Raw genomic sequence first — 15221 nt, 5'->3', positions numbered from 1 at the left:
GCAAGAAACATGAATATGTATTTTTCTGCCCTTCTTACCACCACCATTCCCACTTGCATAGTCATTACAAGATAGACATCACTTTAAACACTATTTGCAAACAAATACAAGGAAATAATTCAGTCGTATATTTCCCCTCTTCCAGTGCAACATTCTTCAGTGCAACTCATGCAGTAACTGTTACAAACAAATCTGAATAAAATAAAAGGGCAGCTCATAATATTATGTTGCGAGAATTGCGGGGAATAAACACAACAGCATAGAATGCTGTTAATTACTTAGATTATAATTTGATACCTGCTGAAGAATAATTCATATGAATTTTATGTGAAATCTAGAACAATGCATCTTTTTTTCAGAAACCCAACTAATAAAAAGTGTTTCCTTGTAATATCACAAATGTGCATACTTGCTGATACATCCAAATTACAGAAGGGACCAAGTAACTGAAAACTGCTAAATAACAGAAAAGGAAAAGAAGAAAGGTGCTGCAGCACAAATTTAATATAAATTCAGCTGGCAAGGTCAGATTGCACGTTGCTTTCCGTGCACACTAGCAGGGTCAGCCAGGCACCAGGAGCTGGTGATAATGGGCAATTTCAATGTTTAACACTGGAACAGAGCAAGATATAGGCTAGTTCTTCCCACACATGGGGACATCATGTTTTAATACAAATATGAGCCAGCAGTTCAGTTTGGAAGTGACAGAGAATAAAGGTGGAACTTAGGTGAGGATAATAATAAAAATAACATTTCTGGTTCTTAGGAAGGCAGGCATGGGGAAAAAAAATCAAGACCCTTCAGGAAAGCAGACTTCTATAACCTTACAGACATGGTCACTGAGGTCTCACAGGATGGATGTCTGAAAGAAGAGAATAAGGAGAGCTGGTAACAACTAAAGGGCACAACTGCAAGTTATCACAGTGCAATGAAAAGGTAAGGAAGGCTTGAAAGACACCAACGGGGCTAATTCATTTTTTAAATGACTTCAAAAAGAAAACTCAAAGTAGAAATTAGGTTATTCTTTAATATCATTAGTAATTTAAACAAACAAGAAGAAAATCTAGAAAGACAGATCTTTGAAGAGTTAAGGAGAAATTAAACTTATTTGGTAAGTAATTTAATAAAAAGACAGCCACTGAAAGAGTTTGTTTGATACACAATGGAGAGGAAGTGCTGCTTCACGGTTCTCAGTGACTGATGCATTCAATACCAATTTGACTCCTCCTTCACTCAGGATGTGATCAATGCTTAATGTGACCAGCCACAGTGAGAGAGAGGTAAGAACTCCAGCCACTGCAGGTTAAAGAGCATGTTGGATGTTTCAAGCTGGCAGGGCTGCTGAAATTCACCTTTGAATACACTGAGGTCAGTGCCTCTGTGAACAGTGGAGCCCATCTAATGGCACATGGGGCTGAGGGGAGGAGAGGAAGCTGCCTCCTGGTTAGCAATCAGCAGTTTATTGGCCCCTTCTACTGTCCTAAAACCAGTGTTTGCAAAAGGCCAAAGGAAGCAGTTCCAGAACAGCTAGCAGTTATCTCTCAGATTTAATAAATGACCTGGACAAGCTCAGAAAACTGAGAAGAGGACAGAAAAACCACCTGGTGTCTACCTTTAAAATAAGGAAGTAGAAAGGGGAGAACTTGGGACTCAGAGCCCTGTCAGTTTACCTCTACTTCATAGAAAACAGGAGAACAAGGAATTTTAAGCACCACAAAGGTAAAACAAGAGTGAGAAAGTGACCCGCGGAGTAGTATTAACCTATTGTCACTTCCTCCCTTCCTCTAACAGGGTGTAGATCCTCCTGAACAGGGGAGAAATAGTAATTGACTTTAAGTCTCAATTACAAAGCTGTTTCAGATTATGTTCTTGTAAGAAATAAGAAAGTAAATTAAGAGAAAGAAGCACGTAAGACAAGCTAAATAGCAAAAGTATTATCAGCATGTTAGTGACAAGTTGGAAGAGGGGTATGGAATGAGGTTTCACAAAAGCCTATCCCAAGCCCAGAACTATTCAGCATTTCTTTACTAGCTTGGATGAAAGAAATAACAGGTATGCTTTGTAAATTCACAGGTAATATCAATCTGTAAGGGACTAAGTTGAAGGACCGGATTAGAATTGAAAATCCTAATTAACTGAATTCCTACTGACGACAGCAGAGGTATGAGCAAATGGAAAGTTCTGCGTTTAGAGGTAATCAGCTGCACAGTTATAGGGTAACAGATGACTGCACACACAGCTGCACTGCAGAAAGAGATCTAGGAGTTAACTGGTGCATTTTGTGATTCGACGGGAAATGCATAATGGAATAGGTTTTATCACCCATGAGAATTTCTTCAAGCATTTAAGTGGCAGAGTTGCCCTGAGCTGGAGAGTCATGCCCAGTTCTGGGTACTAATTCCAGAAAGATGTGAACCAGCTGGAAAAGGCAATAAGAATAATCAGAGGTTTGTAAAACAGGAAAGGCTGAAAGAATTCAAGTTAGTCTAGAGGGATGAAGAGGGATGTGGCAAAAAACCACACGTACATTAGAATAAATTCTTAAGGTCCATTGTCAAATGGACAATAGTGATCTTAAAGCTTGAAAGCTTTACCTTATATGCCAACAAAAAAGTCTTAACATCCAAGGATTTTAGAACTGGAAGACAGTGCCTCAAACCATTCTTGTTTGAAAGCAGACTGGACAAAACTCTATGACAGATAGGTAGAAGCAGCATCACACTGATTCTTTAATGGAATTCAAAATTAATTCAAATAATCAAGTAGAAAGAGTTGGAGCTGAGGAAAGAGGTGAGTGGCTTTCCTATAGAAACTACACATCTGAATTATCTGAATTACAGTTGGGTTGGGTTTGTGTGTAAGGTTTCGGTAGTGGGGGAGCTACAGGGGTGGCTAATGCGAGAAGCTGCTAGAAGCTTCCCCCATGTCTGACAGAGCCAATGCCAGCCGGCTCCAAGACAGATCCACTGCCAGCCAAGGCCGAGCCCATCAGTGAAGGTGGTAGCTCCTCTGGGATAACAGAGTTAAGAAGGGGAAAAAACCTGCTGTGCAACAGCAACTGCAGCTGGAGAGAGGAGTGAGAAGATGTGAAAGAAACAGCCCTGCAGACACCAATGTCAGTGAAGAAGGAGGGGGAGGAGGTGCTCCAGGTGCTGGAATCTCTATACCCCTCTGCAGCCTCTGGAGAAGACCATGGTGAGGCAGGCTGTCCCTCTGCAGCCCATGGAGGTCCATGATGGAGCAAATATCCAACTGCAGCCCATGAAGGACCCCATGCTAGAGTAGGTGGAGGCGCAAAGGAGGCCCACTTCATGGAAAGCCCATGCTGGAGCAGGCTCCTGGCAGGACCTGTGGCCTCTTGAAAAGAGGAGCCCAGGCCAGAGCAGGTTTGCTGGCAGGACTCGTGACGCCGTGGGGGACCCACGCTGGAGCAGTCTGGTCCTGAAGGACTGCATCCCATGGAAGGGACCCACACTAGAGCAGTTGGTGAAGAACTGTAGCCCATGGGAAGGACTCACGTTGGAGAAGTTGGTGGAGGACTGTCTCCTGTGGGAGGGACCCCAGGCTGGAGCAGGGGCAGAGTGTGAGGAGTCCTCCCCCTGAGGAGGAAGGAGCAGCAGAGACACCGTGTGATGAACTGACCACAACCCCCATTCCCCGTCCCCCTGTGCCGCTGGCGGGGAGGAGGGAGAGAAATGGGGAGTGAAGTTGGGCCCAGAAAGAAGGGAGGAGTGAGGGGAGGTGTTTTTAAGATTTGGTTTTATTTCTCATTACTCTATTCTGATTTGATTGGCAATAAATTAAATTAATTTCCCCAGGTCGATTCTGTTTTGCCCATGACGGTAACTGGTGAGTGATCTCTCCCTGTCCTGACCTCGACCCAGGAGCCTTTTGTTATATTTTCTCTCCCTGCCCAGCTGAGGAGGGCAGTGATAGAGCAGCTTTGGGGGGCACCTGGCCTCCAGCCGGGGTCAACCCACCACAACAGTAAGAATGTCAAGTACTTCAAGTAGACCTCTTTTCCTTTTTCTTCTGATTCTCAGTGACTTCTGCATCCAAATTTTGTGTTGTCTTGCCCTTTAAATCTCATTAGATTGCCAATTTATGGTACATATTGTTTGCAAATCTGGTATTAACTCTGCCTTCAAGAATGGAATCATGAAAAGGAAGAATGTAATGATCTAGTTCTATCTTAGTATTTGTGGGCTTTGCCACTGGAAGATGGGGTTAAAGAAACAGAAAACGATCTATGTTCAGTGTCTCATTTAAAGCTGCATGTCACTTAAAAGATACCATGCTTTCTCATTCCAAGCCTTTGTCTCTGCTACAATTATCTCTATATATTGCCCACAGTGGCATTTGTCACTTGGGCAGACAATTCAAATGTGATACCAGAAATGCAGCAGTAGATGGCATAATTACACTGTGATCTAGTGGAAATTTCAGCTCCACTCTTTTGTCTAAATCTTTCAGACCAATTTTTTTTTTTTTTTAAAAAAAAAGCTCTATACCCAACCTATTTTGCTCTTAAATAACAGCAGTCAGAATCAAGCTGGAACTCAGTGTTTAAATTCCCTTCTTGCAATCACAAGCAGTAAGTTTTGGAAAGGAAACCCATCATATTCTTATGCAGATGTGTAGATAATGTAGTTAACATTACTAACCCTTGCTTTAAGATCATTGTGTTCCACACAGATTTTAAGGTATGGTTGATTGGACATTACAGTTTTGGTGTTTTTTAAGGAATCATAATTACATTTAGAACTAACTGTATATCAGAATTTTCCCTTTATCTTCACAGCTATTATAGGTTTTCAGAAATTTCATCTGAAGTTATTTTAAATTATAGTAAAAGCCCTCTATGCATTTCAGACTATGATCTCAAAGTGGTAAGTAGATACTAAAACATGTCATTGTGAAAAAATGACACCTTAAACAACGTAATATAACAGTTTCAGAACCACAGGCAGCAGTAGAACTAAGCTTCCACTACCAGTAGGGGTTAGCAGTACCTTAAAGAAAACTGAACTGCATGGTGCTTGTTTCCTTTGCACTTAAGATGCATGCTGTCTTGCAAAATACTTTGATCTTTCTAGAGTGCAGAATAAACTCTCCTGTAGACATCAGCATTATCTTGCTCGTACGATCCTCATTCACTGAACTGTACCGCAGGGTCTCAGAAGGAATCAAAAGAAGTAAAGAAAGAAATCTTCAAAAAGCTGTAGCATCAGAGTAGCTAATACCCTTAACATGTGACATCATAGCACCTGGAGACAGCAGTGCCACAGAGGCAACACTAGCCCCACTTAGAATCCCAGATGCCCTCCTTGGGATCATCATGTCTCCCCTTTCTTCAGCTATCTTTACTGCTGCCATTCCTCATTTAGAGAAGTAACTCTCAGACAGAGAGGTATTGTCTAGAAACTTTTCTATAATTTATGCGTAAGTTTTGGAGACTGTGGGCCAATATGACATTCTTATGGGCAGCTTAAGCACAGAGAAACATCACCATCCCCTCCCCATTTCATCATCTCTTCTTTCCTAACTCTTACAGGCAAACATAATTTCTTTCTAAATTGCACTTAGAACTTGGTTTATTCTCCTGAACTCGGTTTATTCTCCTGGTCATACATTGGATATGCACGCTTTTCCTACACCAGAAGACCCTTCTGCAGTCTTCAATGGGTTTTTCCATCATCTAGGTCCTTCAATAGCACCCTTGGACAAAACTACTGACAAAGTAGGAAAGGGCTGGATCCCCTTACATAAGACTTTACCAGGGAGGACTCATGACTTGAAAAAACAAACTACTCTTCTGTTTCTATAAATCTGTTAAGGTTTTTTGTTTATATCGGTTTTGATACAAGCAAAGAGGTTCAGGCAGACAAGTTTTATCTCCCTTGTGCACTGCAGTAACTTTAATCACACGATCAAATTTCTTTCTACAAGACAATTATCTGAGTGATTCAGTGTCCAGGATGCTGATGCTCACTGAATAGAGGGTACTCAGCGTTTTCATGTTGTTCTTATTACTCGGTGTGCAGCCTCACAATCTAGTACATACTTCACACTTTATCCTAAATACCCTCCTACTAATTTCTGTGGGAAAGCAAAGTGTTTGTCAGCCATCACATTGTCCTAGTGTCCCCTTCCAATCACTCCATAAGGTAAAGACACATTATGATTCCTTTGCTTTAACCAGTGATAACTCAAAGCAGAGAAGTCAAAGTTAACATTAGGATGACAATTTTTTCAAATCAGTACAGTATGATGCTTAAGGTTTTCAGAACAGTTTCTATTCGCTAAAGTTTATCTGTGAAATCTCAGCATATCTGTGAACTCAGATACTCAGGGGACATGTGGCATGAAATTAGTGTGGGTTTTGGCTCGGGGTGCTGCTTTTTAGTTTGTTTAGCGTTTGTTTGGCTTGTCTGTAGAAGTTTCAGTGGCCTACTAAGATTCCAGTAAGACTTTGTGCAAGGGGAATTAAATTCTCAAGGACAAGTTTCACCTGCCTTAGTTTTAAGACGTTTCTCCTCTACATCAGTCATTAAGTGTTCCTGTCTACATATTCAATCTCCACAAACCTCTGAAAGTTTCAACCTTATACCCAAAGTGTTTATTATTTCCTCATCAACATTGTTACTGTTCAGTGTACAGTGCAAGTGTACTGGCTGTTCAAAATACAGTAGGAAGAGCACTCTGGGAGATACTGTCCTAGTTTACTTATACATGAAGACGTAGTATGTCTTGCTGGAAGCTACGGTATTCCCAAATCAACATTTTAGACTGCTTGGGAATAGTCCAACTATCCCCAAACTTTATAGTACAAGCCTCTATGTTGCACATTAGAAACTAGGAAGAGTTCCCCTGCATTTCTCTCCCAGCCCAAAACAATTTCAAATGCATATAACCAAACCTACTAAATTCATCGATAATACTAGAACAACTTGAAATGTCTTGCAACGTGCCTTGACTTGAAGGCATAATCACAGAGAATAGTGTAACTGCTCCCAGAGGGAAGTATTTCAATGTGAGATGATGGCAAGGGACTCTTCAGACCTTGCAGATTCTATTCTCATGCCCAAGTCAAATCAAGTTGCATCTTGAGGGGATTTAATTTAGTTTCTAAACAAAACAAGCTGGTTTGGGGATAATGTTTTGCAATAGAAATGTGTTGTGTTAATTCTTTCTCTCCTTTCTCCTCTTCCCCTGCAGCACATCCTGGAATCCCAATGAAGCGTCCAAAACAGAACAAATATTCATCATTAGGCTCTCTTCTCCCAGTTATTTCTCCTTTGCAGGTAATGGAAATTTGACAAGTTTCAGTTCACACATAACAACTCCATTGCTAGTGGGGGGTTTTTTTGTTGTTGTTGGTTGGTTTTGGTTTTGTTTGTTTGCTTTTTAAGAACTGAAGCCATCTAGATCCTTTTAGCTTTTGTACTTTTATTTCTGTCACTGCCCTGGCTGTTCTTCTTTGCTGCAGAAAGATGTTCCCAGTCTCTCTGAAAGAATTCAGAGGCTTTTACATATTTATCTAGTAACAGGTGTTCTCTTGCCCACTGTCTTTTCATGTAAAATCTGTCCCAATTCCCTATTTGCCCATAGAAGTCAGATCCTGCTTGCCTCACAGGACATAAAATTGTTCTCTGGAACCAAATAAACCTTCCTTTTGTGTCAACGGCTTCCCTCAGTATTATTAAGACTCCTGTTCTGTCAGGATACTAAACAGTGTACAGCTGACACTAAAAAAAAGAAAAAAAAACCCAAACAAAAAAACCCAACCACACCATTTACTCTAGGTTGACAGCTCAATACATTATACACTACTCTACATTTTGCTGAAGGAATGTCTGTTACACTGAAAAATAAAGATCATGACCATGGTATTGTAGTTCATGATCTTTGTTCATACTGGGCAAACTCTGCTGACGTTTGCAAAAGAAAATACTGATGTAAGCTTCTTCCACTCTATAGGTAAAGATGTTTCTCTCCTTCCATTAATTGTAAAGGACCATATGTTTTTTTTCTGGACAACACCTTGGATCTCCATATGCTCATATGCTCCAGTTTCTTTCACTATAGTATTCCAAATTCTCAAGTTGTATCTATTGTTTCAGGCACTATTTACCCCCAGAAATGGACCAAATCCACTATCTGCCAAGTTCTGGCTGCTTTGTCAAGCATCCGTTATTTTTCAGAGTTTATATTCAGTATCCAATCTTTTATTGAATGCATCTTGCAAAGCAGTAGAAAGCAGCTGCTTAACCACTTCAATCTTGCTACAGCTCCCTCTGCTCAGTAAAATCATCTCTCCTACAAGTTTAATTTTTGCAAAGAACACTGAATTCTTCAAGTTCCTATGTTTACATCTAGAGCTGACTCCACAGAACAGATCCTTTGATGTAACGGAATGTCATTATATGTAGGAAGCCCTCAGATATGCTGTGTCACAACGGCAACTGCTTCCTGAAAACCTGCATTATCACTCACTGCCTATTTGTAGGGTCAAGCATGGTTTAATTTCTCTCAAATTATCTTGTCCTTTTAATTGTTCCACCCAGAAAAGTACTAGCACACTACCACATGTGGTATGCAGTAATTATGCAGAAATAAGATGGTATCTGCAGAATTTTGATTCCAGACACTTGTAAGCTACAAAAAGCAAGCTTTCACACCACCCATTTCTCAGGTGTCTGTGATCTGCAGCTCTCCTGCCCGAAGTAGTTAAGGAATCTGCCTGCAACCACTCAAGACACTCAACAAACACAAGCCACTCCTGAAGAGGGCAATGCCTCACTAGAAAGCAAGATAGAAGAGTTACTCCTATTCAATGTCTTTCATTTTTCAGTTCCTGCTTATTGAGTACTGTGATACTCAATAAAGAGACTACCAAGCATGCTGTGAACACAGAAAGGCCTTTTTCTGGACAAAATTAACAGCTGCCTCAGGTTTTGTGGCACCTGTAATTTTAAAAGAGCTTGAATTTCATGCAAGATTAATTGAACTGGTGCTTCACAAATGCAAGTGAATATAACTCCTGTGTATTTTTGCAACAAACTGTAGCTCTTCAGATTTGGAACCTGATTTTTTATCTTCAATTTCATGCAATATATTTGGACTCCCTTCCACAAACTAGCACAAAATAAAAGTTTTATGATCACCTTATTGAACAAAGAGTATGTTGTTACAGTACTAATCTGGAAATTTTGTTTGAAAAGATGATATACCAAAACAGACGTTGCACAGAAAATAATAAAATAACATAATGCAGATGCAAGTCTTTGTCAGATCAATTCAAAGCCATTGTGATTTAATATGGTTATTATTACAATTAAATTATGAGTACAAAGTAATAAGTTTCAATACAGCATTAAGATTTGCTCATGAAGAAGCAGCTAGACTGTCAGAAAAAACTTCAGGATTGTGGCAAAGAGCATATGGATATTTCTGTCTGTGTGAAAGGTCCAAAATGAAAAAAAATCACAAATGGGGTTCTCCTCTAAGAATGTTTTAATTTAAAAGGTTTATAAGACATAATTGATTGTTGGCTTGCTTTCTGAATTTCAAATATCAAATGAAACCATAGAAACCATTCAAAGAAATGAGGGGCAGAGGTTGCTTATCTTCCATTTGTATTGTTTGCAAAATGCACTTAGAGTTTTACTTCCAGTTGCTCCTACAGAGCAGCCAAGTGGAGCAAAACCTGAGTACAGGGACTGCCCAGGACAGAAGGAGCACTACTGAACTCACAGAGCTCTTGTTAGGCTGGGAACTGGACACCTTGCACACCAGGGCCGGGGCTTCCCCTCCTTCCATGGTTGTCCGTGCTGGCAGTAGCCTCTGCTCTGGCCATGTAAGGGCCACCACACGCCTAAACCCCAGCCACCCACCACTGCCTGACTTGCACTTGCAGCCCAAATCCCAATATTGTGGGGAGACTCCACTTCTCTTGGATGCTTGATTGTGGATGTGAGCAGGAGGTCAATATGCGGTATTCCACACTGTCCCAGGCTAAGCAACAGTCCTGCCTTAAGGCTGCACAAGGGGAGGGGAAGGTAAGCCTGAGTTTAGCCGCAAGCTGACTGACAGAAGTAACATTTTGCAATTGCACATTTCCCTTTTCTACCTGATTCTTCAGAAATTTCAAATTTGGACATGGGCACACTGACCACAGTCAAGGTGTTGTGGTCAACAGCACCCACGTACAAGATTTACATAAAACATAAACACACACACACAAGACATTCCAGATTCACAACCACACACACATGTGTGGACCCTCCAAGTACCAGCATGGACCCTCCTGTCCTCTTGGTATCAATACATGTATCTGTGAGACCTGCACACAAGAGGTTAAAACCGCTGGGGTCCACTTATCTCTTGTGCAAACACTGGGGGTGGAGATCCGCAAGGTCAGCATGAGAAGCAGCTGAAGGACAGTCCTGCTTTGGCTAAAGAATGCAGAATAAACAGATAAACGGTTTTTACACAGAATCTTGAAGGCCACGGTGCCCAGAGTGAGACTTTTTGCTTAAGTATCCGTGAAATTAATATTAAAATTGACACCCCTAAGTATGATAACGAACTAAAAGAAGTACATGCTAAACATACATGGCTATAGTACTCGACCCTCCATACAAATGATGTTAATTGTCACCCCAGGGAGGGGAACAGCTAAGGCTGGGGTATAAAGGATACTGAGGAAAGTGCCCCCCAGGGGGGCAGAGAAGAGACTGAAGACCCCGAAGAGGCAGTTGACAGGCTGTGCTCCTTCTCCTCCACCCCAGAGAGGGACCCCTTCTTGGTAAGCATTGTGCCTTCACCTTTTGGTGAAGAACACCCAGGATAGCATTTGGCTGGCACTATCATCATATGTTAGCGCTACTGCAGTAAGTGCATTTATCAGTCGCAATTCTGAACTCTTTATATCTGTCGCCTTAATAAATTACCTATCTGTTTCAACTTTGCGAAACTGTCTCAGTGAAAGTCCTTTAGGGGGCCCTCACAGGCAAATGTTGACTCTGATAAGTGGCTACACGTATAATCCCTTAGACTTAAACCATTTACCAAGACTGGGACTAAGACTGGACCTAGCCGCACCTAAGCTCCTCTCTGAGAAGGAGTTTAGAAAGCAATGGGGTCCTTTCTGAACCTCATGACTCATCGGGAGGGGCCCCCTCAGCCATGCATCAGACTCTCACCCTTTTACGTAACAGTATCGCGGCCTTCTTTTAACCTTGCGGCACCTGGGGTGTAAGGTGGGGTGTCTGGTACCATTGGAGGATCAGGATCTGCGGGTAGGACTGGTGCAGTAGCACCAGGTACAAAGCTTGACCGATTTTCCCAGCTAGTTTTTGACTTTTTCAGTGAGGCAGTACAGAGCTAAGGTTTGTGCATGGCAAAGGAACAGGAAAGGTTCGGGCATCGCCAAGAAGACAGAGATTTGACTCAATCCCCTCCAAGTGAAAAGCTGTCAGAGCATACTCTCATTCGGCCTCTGGGCCCTTATAAAACTGAGGGAGCACAAAGCTAAAGTTTGTTCCTGGCACAGGAACAGAAGGACAGGTTTGGAAAAGGGATAGCGGGGAAGGTTTGACTGTCCCTAAGACAGAGTTTCAATTTTATCTCCTGAAAACCTAGACCCAAACACAAGATGACTCGTCATTGCCCATGGAGATATGATCTTGGCACACACAGGGTTTTTCTGAGGCAGGGAAGTGCCAGGGGAGTGGAGAGACCCACCAGGAGCCAGCAGCTCTGGTGGTAGATGCCAACGTGGCCTGGGCATTGCCAGAGCCATGGTGGCCACCCTACACTGACCCAAGGCAGCCCAGGGAGCATGAGCCCCCAGGAACACCACGACCAGAGCAGGCACACATGGCTGGCACGGCAGCCAGGGCATGGTGAGGCAGTTGGCGCGGGAGGGTGCAGGGAGGGTGCCTCTTCGAAGGATGGGCGTTCACTGGCCAAGGGAGAGACCTGAAGCACACGTAACCCAGCAACGCTCTTGTGACAGGCCAAGGGCAGCCATGCTACCTGACCCTCGAGGCAGAATGGTGGGCACTCGTCTGCGGGCAAAGGCTGCAGCTCCGGCTGGGGGTCTGCACCATCTGCCCCAGCGGTGGCCGATGCCTCCACCCAGACAGAGCTGCTAAAGGAGAGGCTGCAGTGCAGACCTCAGGCTGCAGGAAATGCCCAGACCTTTCTCCCGGGGCAGGGACAGGCGGCAGACCTGCCTGCAGAAGGTGTGCCCAGGTAGAGGAGCTCCTGCAGCAGGTGGCTGAGCTGCAGGAGGTGGCGAGAAGGCTGCGTAACATCAGGGAGGCTGAGGAGTTAAGAAAGACAGCTGGTTCCAAGCACAGTCTGCATGGGACCCACAGCCCATGGCCAAACACACAAACACTCCCCCACTGGCACACACAGAAGGGAGGGGGGCAATAATGGGAAGCTTGCAATGGCAAGGACCGGCAGGAGGAAGAGACTTCCCCTGAGGCCTGAGGTGCCCTTGCAGAACTGCTGCACCACTCTGCAGACTGAAGAGGAAAGACCCACCACATCAGGAGAGACGCTGGAGCTGAGTAAGGCAGCCCGGTCTGCTCCCTGTGTAACAACCAGCAGCACAACTAAGAAAAGGCAATGGGCGACAGCAGTAGGCGACTCTCTTCTGAGAGGGACAGAGCCACCATCTGCCGACCTGATGCACTCTAGAGAGGTGTGCTGCTTACCAGGGGCTCGGATCAGGGATGTCACCAAGGGACTACCAAGCCTCATACGGTCTGCTGCCTGTTGTCCGCTGCTGTTGTTTCACGTGGGCACCAGTGATACAGCCAGGAGCAGTCTGAGGAATATCAGGAAGGATTACTGAGCCCTGGGAGTGGTGGTGAGAGACCCTGGAGTGAAGGTAGTTGTGGTGGGTTGACCCTGGCTGGAGGCCAGGTGCCCACCAGAGCCACTCTCTCACTCCCCTCATTCACTGAACAGGGGAGAAAAGGCATAACGAAATGCTTGTAGGTCGAGATAAGGACAGGGAGAGATCACTCACTAGTTGTTGTCACGAGCAAAACAGACCAAACTTAGAGAGGGAATTCATCTGATTTATTACTAGGCAAAACACAGTAGAGGAATGAGAAATGAAATCAACTCTTAAAAACACCTCCCCCCACCCCTCCCATCTTCCCGGGCTCGACTTCACTCCCGGCTTCAAACTTCCCCCACTCAGCGGCACAGGGGGACGGGGAATGGGGGTTACGGTCAGTTCAGCACACGTTGGTGCTACCACTTCTTTATCCTCAGGGGGAGGACTCTTCTCATCGGTCCCCTGCTCCAGCATGGAGTCCCTCTCACGGGGTGCAGACCCTCAGGAGCAAACTGCTCCAGCGTGGGTCCCCCATGGGGTCACAGGTCCTGCCAGCAAACCTGCCCTGGCGTGGGCTCCCCTCTTCACAGGTCCACCGGTCCGGCCAGGAACTTGCTCCAGCGTGGGCTTCCCACGGGCCACAGCCTCCTTCAGGTGCCTCCACCTGCTCCAGCGTGGGGTCCTCCACGGGCTGCAGGTGGAATCGCTACACCCCCTCATCCTTCCTCCATGGGCTGCAGGGGGACAGCCTGCTTCACCATGGTCTTCACCACGGGCTGCAGGGGGATCTCTGCTCCGGCGCCTGGAGCACCTCCTCCCCCTCCATCTGCACTGACCTTGGTGTCTGCAGAGTTTCTTACATCTTCTCACTCCTCTCTCCAGCTACAAAAGCTCTCTCTCTCAAAGTGTTTTTCTTCTTAAATATGTTATCACAGAGGTGCTGATTGGCTTGGCCTTGGCCAGCGGCAGGTCTGTCTTAGAGCCAGCTGGCATTGGCTCTATCAGACACAGGGGAAGCTTCTAGCAGCTTCTCACAGAAGCCACCCCTATAGCCCCCCCGCTACCAAAACCTTGCCACGCAAACCCAACACATTAGTTTTTTCATCAATCCTCCCGGTCAAAGGGAAGGGGTACAAAAGCACCAGCCATATCTGCAAGTAAACAAATGGTTACAGGACAGGTGTCACAGCCTACTAAGTTCAGCTACTTAGACCATGAGATTTCTTTTGAGAAACCTGGTCTACTGAGGACTGATGGGGTCCATCTGTCAGAGAAGGGGAAGAGCATCTTCAGTCATACGCTTACCAACCAGGCGAAGAGGACTTTAAAGTTGTCAAAGGGAGGGGCACCTCAGTCCATCCCACCCCTACCAGTTTGACGCCAGTGCCAGCAATAGATGCCCAGAGCCTGGTCAGCAGAAGAGCACCTGAAGTGCAGCACAAAGGAATTCCAGCCAGTGAGTCAGCTTCATGAGGGGCCAAACTTAAATGCCTCTGTGCAAACACACGTAGCATGGGGAACAAACAAGAGGAGCTGGAGACGTGTGCATGAAGCTCTGCCTGGGGATGGATGAGGAGCCAACCAAGAGCTTATGGGTCAGGATTAAGGGAGGGCAGAGACAGAGGACACTGTGGTGGGGGTTTGCTACAGGCCACCTGACCAGGGAGACTAAGCAGATGAGGGCCTCTATAGACAGATAGAAGCAGCTTCATGTTCACAAGCCCTGGTCCTCATGGGGGACTTCAATCACCCCAATATCTGTTGGAGGTACAACACAGAAGGGCATGAATAATCCAGGAGGTTCCTTCTCCAACAGACAGAGGAGCCCACGAGGAGAGGTGCCATGCTGGACTTTGTTCTCACCAATAAGGAGGGCCTGGTAGGGGATGTGAAGCTCAAGGGCAGCCTTGGCTGCAGGGACCATGAAATGGTGGAGTTCAAGTCCCTCAGGACAGCGAGGAGGGTGCACAGCAAGCTCACTACCATGGACTTCAGGAGAGCAGACTTTGGCCTCTCCAGGGATCTGCCTGGTAGAATGCCATGGGACAAAGTCCTGGAGAGGGGCCCAAGAAAGCTGCATAGTATTCAAGGATCACCTCCCCTAAGCTCAGGAGACATGCATCCCAACAAAGAGGAAGTCGGGCAAAAACGCCAGGAGGCCTTCACGGATGAACAAAGAGCTCCTGGGTAAATTCAAACGCAAAAACGAAGCCTACGGAGGTGCAGCGGACCACTACTGTATGCAGTTTGTCTTGACATTGCCGTCGCACCACCATTTCCCTGTGTTGACGTCCTGCCTCGGAGGGCACTGCCCCCCCTCCTCGCGGTCTGCGGACGAGCGCCACCGTACGCATGCGCG

Source organism: Grus americana, chromosome Z (assembly GCF_028858705.1).
Source record: "Grus americana isolate bGruAme1 chromosome Z, bGruAme1.mat, whole genome shotgun sequence".
NCBI classification, from domain to species: Eukaryota; Metazoa; Chordata; class Aves; order Gruiformes; family Gruidae; genus Grus; species Grus americana.
This window is presented reverse-complemented; position numbering follows the sequence as displayed.